The sequence below is a fragment of the Paramisgurnus dabryanus genome, chromosome 9 (genome assembly GCF_030506205.2).
Source record: "Paramisgurnus dabryanus chromosome 9, PD_genome_1.1, whole genome shotgun sequence".
Lineage (NCBI taxonomy): Eukaryota > Metazoa > Chordata > Actinopteri > Cypriniformes > Cobitidae > Paramisgurnus > Paramisgurnus dabryanus.
The window spans coordinates 7,090,218-7,100,785 of NC_133345.1; the positions used below are offsets into that span (position 1 = coordinate 7,090,218).

Sequence of the window (10,568 nt, forward strand, 5' to 3'; positions counted from 1 at the left end):
ATTGTTATATCGATTAGAAATATAATTTTAACAAAACTATAAGCGTGGTTTATCAAATGAAATGCATTTTGAAAGCATTATTTCTCTGTAATTGCCATACATGCACTGATACAGATTTGAAATTCAAGGATTCATTAGTTTAAATTTTTATCTAACTAAATAAAATTATATAATCTTTTCTGACAACAAAACCTATTTTATTTTTCTAGAACATTATTTGTTTCGGTCGTGACAGTAATGTTTCGTTAGTGACATCCATATTGGATTGTCCATATTTTGTTTAAAAAAAAATAATTAGTTAGTCAAAAATGATTGGCATTATGCAGTCAAAACATACAGCACAAAAAATATCTAAAGCAACACCACATAAAAGCACTTTGCACTGACATTACGCTGATGACGGATAGTTCAGACCTTAAAGGGATGCAAGATAGCCGATTTTTGCGAGTTTTATGTGTATCGTGTATATTTTATGTGTTTATGTGTATACTGGCCAATATGTGGCTGCTGTGTTCACCGACATTGTCACTGGCATTATTTACAGAGTGCAGGAAGCCGCAAGCGATTGCAGGTCATGTGACTAAAAACAAACAACCTTTCCGTGACAACATTGTAAGCTCGGCCTAACAGCTGATCATAACTTGACAAAGCGGGTTTTTATTTCTATATAATTTTTTTATTTATATATATTTGTAGTAATAAAGTGCTAGAAATCAATATCCTTTGCTGATAGTTCCTCATCATTGTGGAGAGTGCAGTTCATGGTTCCATAGAACCATCACCTTTTTTAAATATCGTTTTTTTTTAAGTTCAATAAATGTTACTTTTTTAAATTGAGACATTTATAATGTAAACTGAGTGAGCAAAAGCAGTATCGGCTCCAAGTATCGGCTCAAGAAAATAGGCAGCCTGTATCGGCTAAGGCTAATGAAACAAAAATCGGTATCGGCATTGGCACAAAAAAAGTCCATATGGGTCAATCTCTAAAAAGAACTATACACACAGAACTGTCTTTTAACCATCTTCCTGTGTTTGTCCTGTCTTTTCCTCCATTCTTTTCTGACATTTCTTTGCTCCCTGTCAGATAATTGTTTGATACTTTTCAGCATCCTTTCTTCCCTGCATTTTTGATTTCGTTCTCTTTGCTTTTTTAAGTATTCTTGGTCAGGGCTCCAGACTAACTTTTTTTACTAGGAGCAAAGTGGCCCCCAACTGAAAATTTTAGGGGCGCAACCAAAAAAATTAGGGGCACACACCGTAAATCAACATGCTAACCAAATAATCACATTTCTACAAAATTCCACTGTATTACTAATACATACTTTGATGATAGATGCAGAAAGTACAATGTGCTGTTTCAAATTCACTGTCACATCAGAAAAAAAGTCAAATTTACTAGTCGCACATGTGCGAATGGATGTAAAATTCAGTGGCACACTCTCAAATTTTGGTTGCAAAATACCACCAATTGGTGGCAGTCTGGAGCCCTGTTGGTACCTTTCTGGGTCCTCCCTCGATCTTTGTCTGTATTTTCTCAGTCTGTCCGCTCTACTTTCATCTTTCCGTCTATGCATATTGGCAATTCCTCTCTCTCTGTAGCTATCTCTACAAATTAACCAAAGATATTTACATTTACATTATTAGTGTGAGCCTGCCCTGTCTACACTTAACAATGACATGTCAATTTACTATGATACCATGTGCTATCTGTTATATAAATTATATGATGCAATCAGTCAAAGTCCCGCTAAATTAGCGCAGAAAGTTTTCCATGAGACCAGAGGTAGAATCATTTAGCCTTCATTTATCTCAATAATGAGTCAAGCTACTATGAATTAATTAAATTAATCTGGCCTAGTTTGTAGTCCTAGTCAAATCGCATACAACATTACAGAAATATGACTGACAAATTATTTGTACTGAAAAAGAATATATGTGCACTTGAAAGTTTCTATTTATTTATTAAAATAAAGAAACAAGTGTCATTTTGTCACTACCGAAACAATCACGTCACAACCGAAAAGTCAACAAATGTTTCGGTTGTGACTGTTTCGGTAGTGACAATTTAAGCTAACTTTGATCCTACTGCTAAGAAGCTAATTAGTACATAGTTAGCCAGCACAGTTCTCGACATTGAAACATGAGTAAAACCTAAATGACCAGTAGAAAAAAATTTAAAAAATCAATTAATCATTAAAAATGTGTGATCGGTAGTGACATTGATAAATGTCACACACTGATTTCCAAACTTTTGATCACATTTACTTCAAAACCATGGGACTGATCTAATCACCATGCCACCACGAGGGAGTGAGGCACAGACAAAGTTTCTGGTTCAAAATTGAGGGGAGTGGCTTAAAGCAGTATTATATTATTGACCGAACTATGCAATGTTTCGGTAGTGACGTGAAAATGCGGGACAGTGTTTTTTTACATGATTATTCATGATTTTTACTGAAAATATCCAATAAATATATTTTTGGTTTTAATTAACAAAAGTAATCAAAATGATACTTATTTAAAAAATTATAAAAAATTATTAAAAAATTATTTCATATTTTTTTTTCTATGGTGAAATTCAGACCTTGGGGTTTGGGACAACCACCTCTCAATTGAAACCACTATATAAATGATGATATTTTATATATAAAGTCTGCAGCTACCTCAAATATTACTTTGGGTTTTGATTGCTATTTGCTTATATTTTTTTATTATCAAAAATTTTCCTACGTTAATGCTTTTTAAATTAGTTTTTTGGTTCCGGGACAGCAATTTGCACGAATTCGGTAGAATGGCCCATATAGCTGTGAAATATATACAAGAATTCCCAGCAAAAACAAAACGTTTTTATAACAATTTTCTATTACAATACATAATATCTTAAGCCACTTTGCTTACCAAGTAAATGTATCTCCATTTAAGAATTGTCAGATATTCACTAGAAAACAAGACAAAAACAGTAAGTAAGATATTCATTTACTTTTTTCTTTCAAACATGAATTTACAGACGGCTGGGAATTTTTAATAAAATAACTAGACATACCTATTCGGGTCTGCTCCCGTTTGCTGTGATGACGGGAGACTTAGTCCAAAGCACATTTTGAGGAATACTTACACATTTTACTTCTTATTTCTTTGAAATTAATTATTATTTATTTTCAATTACAAAGTATGAGATCTGATTTTTTTAATCGCGGTGTGTGTTTTATTCCTCGTTTCTTTAGCTCACACAACATTCTACCAAAAAACAGCAGATCATTTTCTACTAGATAACTCCATACACTATGGATTAAAAATGTCCCGACTGCGAACCTGATAAAACCCAGGTAAAAAGCAAATACAAATAAACCATTTTGATTTAGCAAAAGTTTACAAATAAATGCACTCCCTGCACACAACAAGCACGTCTAGTTACCATTCATATTTTGCGTGATTTAAGTTTCGTCGCATACATTTTGGAAGGCACACGATAAAAACAAAATAAGGCTTTTAATGTATGCAGACTTCATTCTCCGTTGAGGGCTTATCAATCATAATAAACGCTGTTAACTCTTCTCATTGAATGGTCTAAATCCAATGCTGGTAAAGAAATCAAATGTGCATTTCAACGCAACAAGCAAGCCGTAAAGCAATGGATGCAGGCAAACAAACGAGGAATAGCACATACACCACGATTAGATCATCGGGTCTCATACTTTGGAATTAATAAGAAATAATTATTCAGTCTAAAGAAATAAGAAGTAAAATGTCTAAGTATTTCTCCAAATGTGCAGACTCATTACAATAAACGGGAGCAGACACGAATAGTTATGTATGTCTCGTTATTTTATTTAAAATTGACAGCTGTCTAACATATGATATATTTTGATAATACGAAATGCTAAAAAAATAATATAACACCAATCGACAATATCTGTTATTGTTATTTTTACAAGTAAATTCATGTGTAGGAGAAAACAAAGCAGCTGTCAGTCCATACTATATTGAGTGGCCATCGTAGTGGTGCAACCTGAACGATGTTTTCCTTACTTCCGGTCAAAGGCGCCATTTTGTGAAATAGGCATATAGGTGACGCTGGAGCACGCGGCCATTGTCTCTGTTCAACAAAACAAGTGTATATATACACATACGCATATTTTTCCTCAATCAATCACCGAATACAAGGTGCAATTCGATGCCAACTGGCCCTTCTCTCTGGTTTCATGTTTGTAAGGAAAATTAAGGGGGAAATTACGATAGCATTTCAGCCAAACATTCATTCGTGCCACGCTGCTTTTCTTTGAACGAAAAAAAAAACCCTCTGCTCCCCCTACACAATTTCTTTTCCTGTTATTTTATGCTTAAAACAAGCAAATAAATCTGCCTACAGGGTAAGAAAAAATTCGTTAACTTTTCCCATAAACACTTAATTCAAGAAAAATTGTCCCACCCCACTGGCCATTTATTATCCACAATACACATTCGATGTCTGCACGCACCATTGTCTTTGTTCAACGCAAACAATTCTGTTGCGTTTTTCTTTGAACGAAGTGCTCCGCCTAGATAATTTGACCCATATTCACATGGGTTTGTTTCTCGTTTTTTCTTTGAGAACAATCTATATAGCGCTTTCCACAATCGTTTTGGTGTTAGCTTTACGTAAAATAGAAACACAGAAAAGTACTGAGCGATGGAGAAACCACGAAGCGGAACATATTATGACCACGGATTGGCAAACAAACTGGCAACCACGCACAAAAGAAGCAAACTCTGGTTTTCAACTCACCTTATTTGTCCCCGGAAAGCGCCAGAGTCGATGCACGGAGTGGACGGAGCAAGCCTCGCTTCCATAGCCGAAGGTCAAAAATCCATTCAAACGTGTAGTCCCCGGTGTCCACTCGATTTTACCCAAAAAGCCGAGGAGCGATACCGCAATGGCATCCGGAGAAGGCGCTGGCTGTCGGGATGGAGGTTAGCGGGTCAGAGATCCGGCACTGAAGGTCTGCGTTCATTACTCACCGTGTGCATTTCACTCTATACTTGTAAAAAAACCATACAAATACATACAGAAACAGTTATCACTCATACAAAAAGAAACACGAAGGTAAAGCTTCAGTTAATTTGCTCGCTGAATGCTTTTTGCATGCACATACAAAACTGAACAAAACTGATATACTGAACAAAATAGGCCCCAAAATTGAGGAACACCAGTTGTTTAGTTAAACTGATTGAATAGCACTTTGCTTTCTATTTGTTAAATATGAAATGAGACAATAAATTACAAATTACATTTCAATGCCTGCAGCGTGTTCATGTCCACACCACAAATAAAACCGTGTGACCCTTTTTTTTGGTTTAAAGATTGAAAGTTTCGAACCTACGCAACACTCTAAAGACAAATGCTCCTAAATAGTACCAAATAAGGGTTCTTCAGCTTGTAACCATAGCAGAACCCGTTTTTTTGGTACTATATAGAACCTTTTTATACGGTTCTATAAAGAATCTTGTCTTGAAAAATGCTCACCTCAGTGGTGCTATAAAGAACGATTAATTTATCAGCTGTCAGGAGTGACATTTTTGTTATTTATCCACTTTCTAATGTATAGCACTTGATAAGGATTAACAGTTTAAAAACAGAAATGCAAGACATCAGAAAATACATTTATTTTTTACTTTCATAACATGAGAGGTGTCATACAATAACAAATATGTGCTTTAAAATCACATTCCTAAGTTAAAAATATACATAAAAATAGATATATGGATCATTACACAAATCACTACTCAAAGGAAATATGTTAAATAACTGCTTCAATATTAATTAACAATAACGTTTGGCCAAGGCAGTCCTTGTAAATAGACATATAAATAGACAAATAAAATCATGACATATATGCCATAGAGCCTGAGATAGAGAAAAATAATAAGGAATTCTGCTTTTACTACCATCTCAGAAATATTGCCAGAATTGGAGGTTTTGTCTCAAGACAGGACTTAGAGAAACTTGTTCATGCTTTCATCACCAGCAGGGCCGATTATTGCAATGGACAATGGATTAAAAAAGTACTGTTACTTGTTTAAAAACCACTTCATGGCTACAGGCCGAAATACATGACAGATATGCTAATCGAATATGAAACCGATTACTCGGAGCAATAGGATCAGGTCATTTAGAAAAAACAGGGGTTCACTCAAAACAAGGTGCATCAGCATTTAGTTATTATCAGCTTTCAGAAGAGATCAGATGTGCTTCAACAGTAGACACTTTTAAATCTAGATTAAAAACACATCAGTTTAACTTTGCATTTACTGAATGATTTAAAACAGTACGAATAAAACAGTACAAAAGAATAAAACAGTATGAACCTTACCTGTTATAAAGGGAATGAAGCTTACGGTATGGTGCTTACCTGCAGAAATAAATAAAGTACAATAAGAACACACAGAACTTCAATTTTCAAAATTATTTTAACAATAAATGATGATTATTTTACTGGTTTACCTGTTTGCGATTACCACAGAATCCCGTCACCTGGCTGCGGTCTTCATTTGGTGAACGGTTCTTCACTCATAATTGACCTATACAAGAAATAGAGAAGAATAATAAGCAATTCTGCTTTTACATGTAGATGTGTGCCCCAAGAACACAGACACACCGGCTCCAAAAAGTTTAAAAAGTACACATTTCTGTTATTTTAATGTGGCAAATGTGTCAGCTTTAAAAGAAGCATACATTACCTTTTAAAGAGGATGCGCACTGCGTGAAATACCTTTACTCCCAGCATAAGCAAGCAATTTTCAAAATGCTTTTAAAAGTAATGGTGATTATCTTACTTGTTTAACTGTTTGTGATTACCATGGAATCATGTCACCATCATTTTTAAGCTTGTAAAGCAAATAATGAAACATTGACTTAGTAGGAAAAAATATTTTGGAAGTATCGTGATAAAGGATGAAGAAAATATTTTGCAAAGTGATGGTTAGCACACGGTTGATGGTACCTAATAAATTCCATCATATTTTTTTTATTCCTACTATGGAAGTCAATGGTGACTATCTGCTGTGGGTTTACCATCATTCCTCAAAATACCTTCTTTTGTGTTACTCAGAAAAAAAACTAATCCTCGTGTTGTTGTAAGCCTGTATGCATGAGTAAATGATGACAGAATTATCATCATAAATTGAAATATCCCTTTAAACTGTATTTCCCCCCCTTAAACCTAAACTTATTTTCTTACGGCAAGTCATTTAGGTAATCAAGAAAATACTTTACCCGTTGTCTTTGTGAGTTAAACAAATACAGCTACGCTTCCAGGTCTGTCGACGTTGCTGTGGTTTTTCGACAGCTGTATTATGAAGGGTAGCGAATGAATGAATACATTGCAAAAAATCATTTCTTACTTGTTATTTCGAACTGTTTTCACTGTACAAATATCTAGAAAGTCTTAAAATAAGATGCATTTTTTGATGAGCAAAATGCCCTAAGAAAATAAGCCTAGCCTTTAGGGAGAAAAAAACTCAAAATTTAAGCGAATTTGGGCTTAAAACAAGCAAATAAATCTGCCAAAGGGGTAAGAAACAAATCTAGATATAAACACTTAATTCAAGAAAAATTGTCGTAGCCCATTGGCAGATTTGTTGGCTTGTTTAATGTACATGCATGTACAATATTTCAATTTGTCTTGTATTTATTAGCATTTTGTATTGCCCAACGCTGTCTATGTTGTTTAACTGTTGTCATTTTCTTATAAAAGCCTTTATAATTTATTAGTTTGGATGATTGCCATTCCCGAGAACCTCTTATATTGGAAATAAAAGAATCATCTAAGCATTATTTTGTTGACTGTCTCTTAGACATGTAGCCGTTTGATTGTGGTTCTATTTAATGGCTAGTCTATTCTTTTGGAATGGTCAAACGTCTATTAGATTTTCACTGACAGCCCAAATTAAGCCTTGTTTTAGCCTAGACACATATTCGCTGTCTATTAGAAATTATGTAGTCGTTGAATAGCCGCTTTTTTGATGACTAATGTATTCTTGGGCCGTGGTTAGACGTCTCTTGGATTTTACGTAAAACGACAAAAGAATCTATTTTTAACACATAGGTCAGGGGAGAGCGCGAACGCAGTCCCCCACTATCAGAAATTTTGCAGTCGAGATTCCCACATTTGGGGAATTCGCAAAGGGTCCGCACAACCGGAGTGCAATGGCTGAGCCTCGCCCTGGGTGAACCACCTTCATGATCATGGTGTCTCCCCTGCCAGGTAAGTATGAGCGACACCCTTTGAGGCCAGACGGCCGCATCTTCCTGTGACCGATCACATCAACGGCGCCCCCGAAGGCCGTCCGACTAACATTTCATTACTGTGTGTGACCAGGTGGAAAGCGCACGAAGCCACGTCTGAGACCAAACATTCTTCGAGATCTACCCTATTTTTATTCCGTTTCCAGCCCGGTTGAACCGTGTAGAGTGAAATATGTGAAACAATTTAAATCAAATGGATTTAAATTGCGCATTCAAATATATGGTTTCGTTATTACAAAGTAACTTTACGTGGAATAGAAACAAAGAAATGTACAGAGCAATCAAGAAACAACGAAAGCATAGCAATTTTAGAACGTGGATAAATAAAAACACAGGGCTCAATGACTTACCCGTTGTCGTTGTGAGTTAAACAAGTACAGCTATGCTTCCAGGTCTGTCGACGTTGCTGTGGATTTTCGACAGCTGTAGTATGAAGGGTAGTGAAAAAAGTTTTCAGGTGTTTTTAACATTCCAATCGGCCTCTTTCGCTTTTGTTGCACCTTCAGCTGTGTCGAGGATGTTTAATTCGTCCTCGGATCACCACCACAAACTTGTAAAGAAAATAATTAAATACATTACAAAAACATTTCTTTATCAGCGTGTTCATTTCCACGCAAGCTTTTCGTTAAACCAATAAAGCCAACGAAAACACAGCAATTTAAAGAAACACACGTATTAGAAAAAACACCGTCATTCACGCACAAAAGAAGCAAATTCTTTTTTTGTATTTGACTTATTTGTCCCCGAGAAGGGGAGCGCACCATTCATGGAAACACTGCAATACCATGTTGATGCATGGAGTGGAAGGAGCAAGCTCCGCTTCCATTTCCGAAGGTCAAAAATCCATTTAACATATAGTCTCCGGATAGGAGACGTATCAGACATTAAACTGATAAGAACAGATACTACACTTGATCTTAGCCAAAAGGCCGAGAAGCGATACCGGAATAGACGCAGCCAAAGGGGGAGCCGGCGAAGGCGCTGGCTTTTGGGGTGGAGGCTAGCGGGCATTTAACTCTATACGTTACAGAGGTAGAACGTTGAGCTAGCAGATCAGAAGTTCATGTTTTCTAAACCCATGCAGAAAACACACACAAACTGTTGGGAAAAAGCAGTCATCGCTTAACCAAACAGAAACATGAAGTAAAGCTTCAGTTAATTTGCTTGCAGCTTGCAGATCCAATACGTCGATCGTAAAGGTAATGCCGGTAGATCGCACATACCTTAACTGTGTATGCTGCTCCACGCCTCCACGAGCTTCGGGAAACAGAGCGCAAAATTGTCATTATGGTCTTGGATTAACTGTGAAACATGCTTTGCCTTTCTTCTCAAATGTGTTTTCATAAATCTTACGCTGTCCGCTGCAGCTCAGTCGTCTAACTTCTGAAATTTACCAGGATGCGCATTTTTTCCTTGATGCAGGAACTGATCCACGCTCATGAGAGAGAGAGAGAGAATTTAGAATTTTCAAAAAACCTTTATTACAAATTAAAACATTTTCATAACCTCAAATCAGAAAAAACAAAGGGGAAAAAATATATATATATATATATATAGTAACGGAAATAACAAAAAATAAGCCAACATAGGAGCAAAGACGAAATCATCTTCAATAACCAGACACAGAGCTCCTCCATAATACCAAATCAATTCAAAAGAAAGAAGATCATTCATTGCTTTTAAGTATCTAAAACCAATAAGGATTCTAGATTTAACTTATTTTAAAAACTGCTAATATATCATGGCTTCCAGGTCTGTCAACGTTGCTGTGGTTTTTCGACAGCTGTAATATGAAGGGTAGAGTGAAAAAAAATGTTTAAGTGTTTTGAACATCCCAATCTGTTCGTTTACTTAGTATTTTATTCATGTTTTCGAGTTAAAAAATAATTCTTAAATCAAGATACATTTACTTAATAAGCAAAGTGGCTTAGAATTTAAGTCTTGTTTACTGAAATAAATTCTAAAATGTAATAGGTTAAGGCTTAAAACAAGTAAAAATATCTGCCAGTGGGGTAAGAAAAATAAACCTAAATTGAGTTTATTATTGAATTAAGTTGAAACTAGAATTACGTTTATTTTTCTTACCCCGCTGGCAGATATTTTTTACTTGTTTTAAATATAAACCTGTTGATTTTTATAATTTATTTCAATTATTACAAAGTATACGATCTGATTTTTTAATCGCGGTGTTTGTTTTATTCCTCGTTTCTTTTCCGTGCATTTGCTTTATTTATTTATTTTTGCTTGTTGCATTTAAATGCACGTTTGATTTGTTGCCACATTA

The 10,568-nt window shown here is 35.4% G+C and overlaps 2 non-coding genes across 2 annotated transcripts; both read right to left on the bottom strand.

The window, feature by feature from the left end:
- Positions 1-8,086: 8,086 nt before the first annotated feature.
- LOC135765757 (U1 spliceosomal RNA) lies at positions 8,087-8,251 on the bottom strand. The gene has a single exon (XR_010541019.1). It is a non-coding gene; the product is annotated as a U1 spliceosomal RNA (small nuclear RNA).
- Positions 8,252-9,034: 783 nt separating this feature from the next.
- Positions 9,035-9,225, bottom strand: LOC135765765 (U2 spliceosomal RNA). Its single transcript, XR_010541027.1, has one exon. It is a non-coding gene; the product is annotated as a U2 spliceosomal RNA (small nuclear RNA).
- Between the last annotated feature and the right edge of the window lie 1,343 nt (positions 9,226-10,568).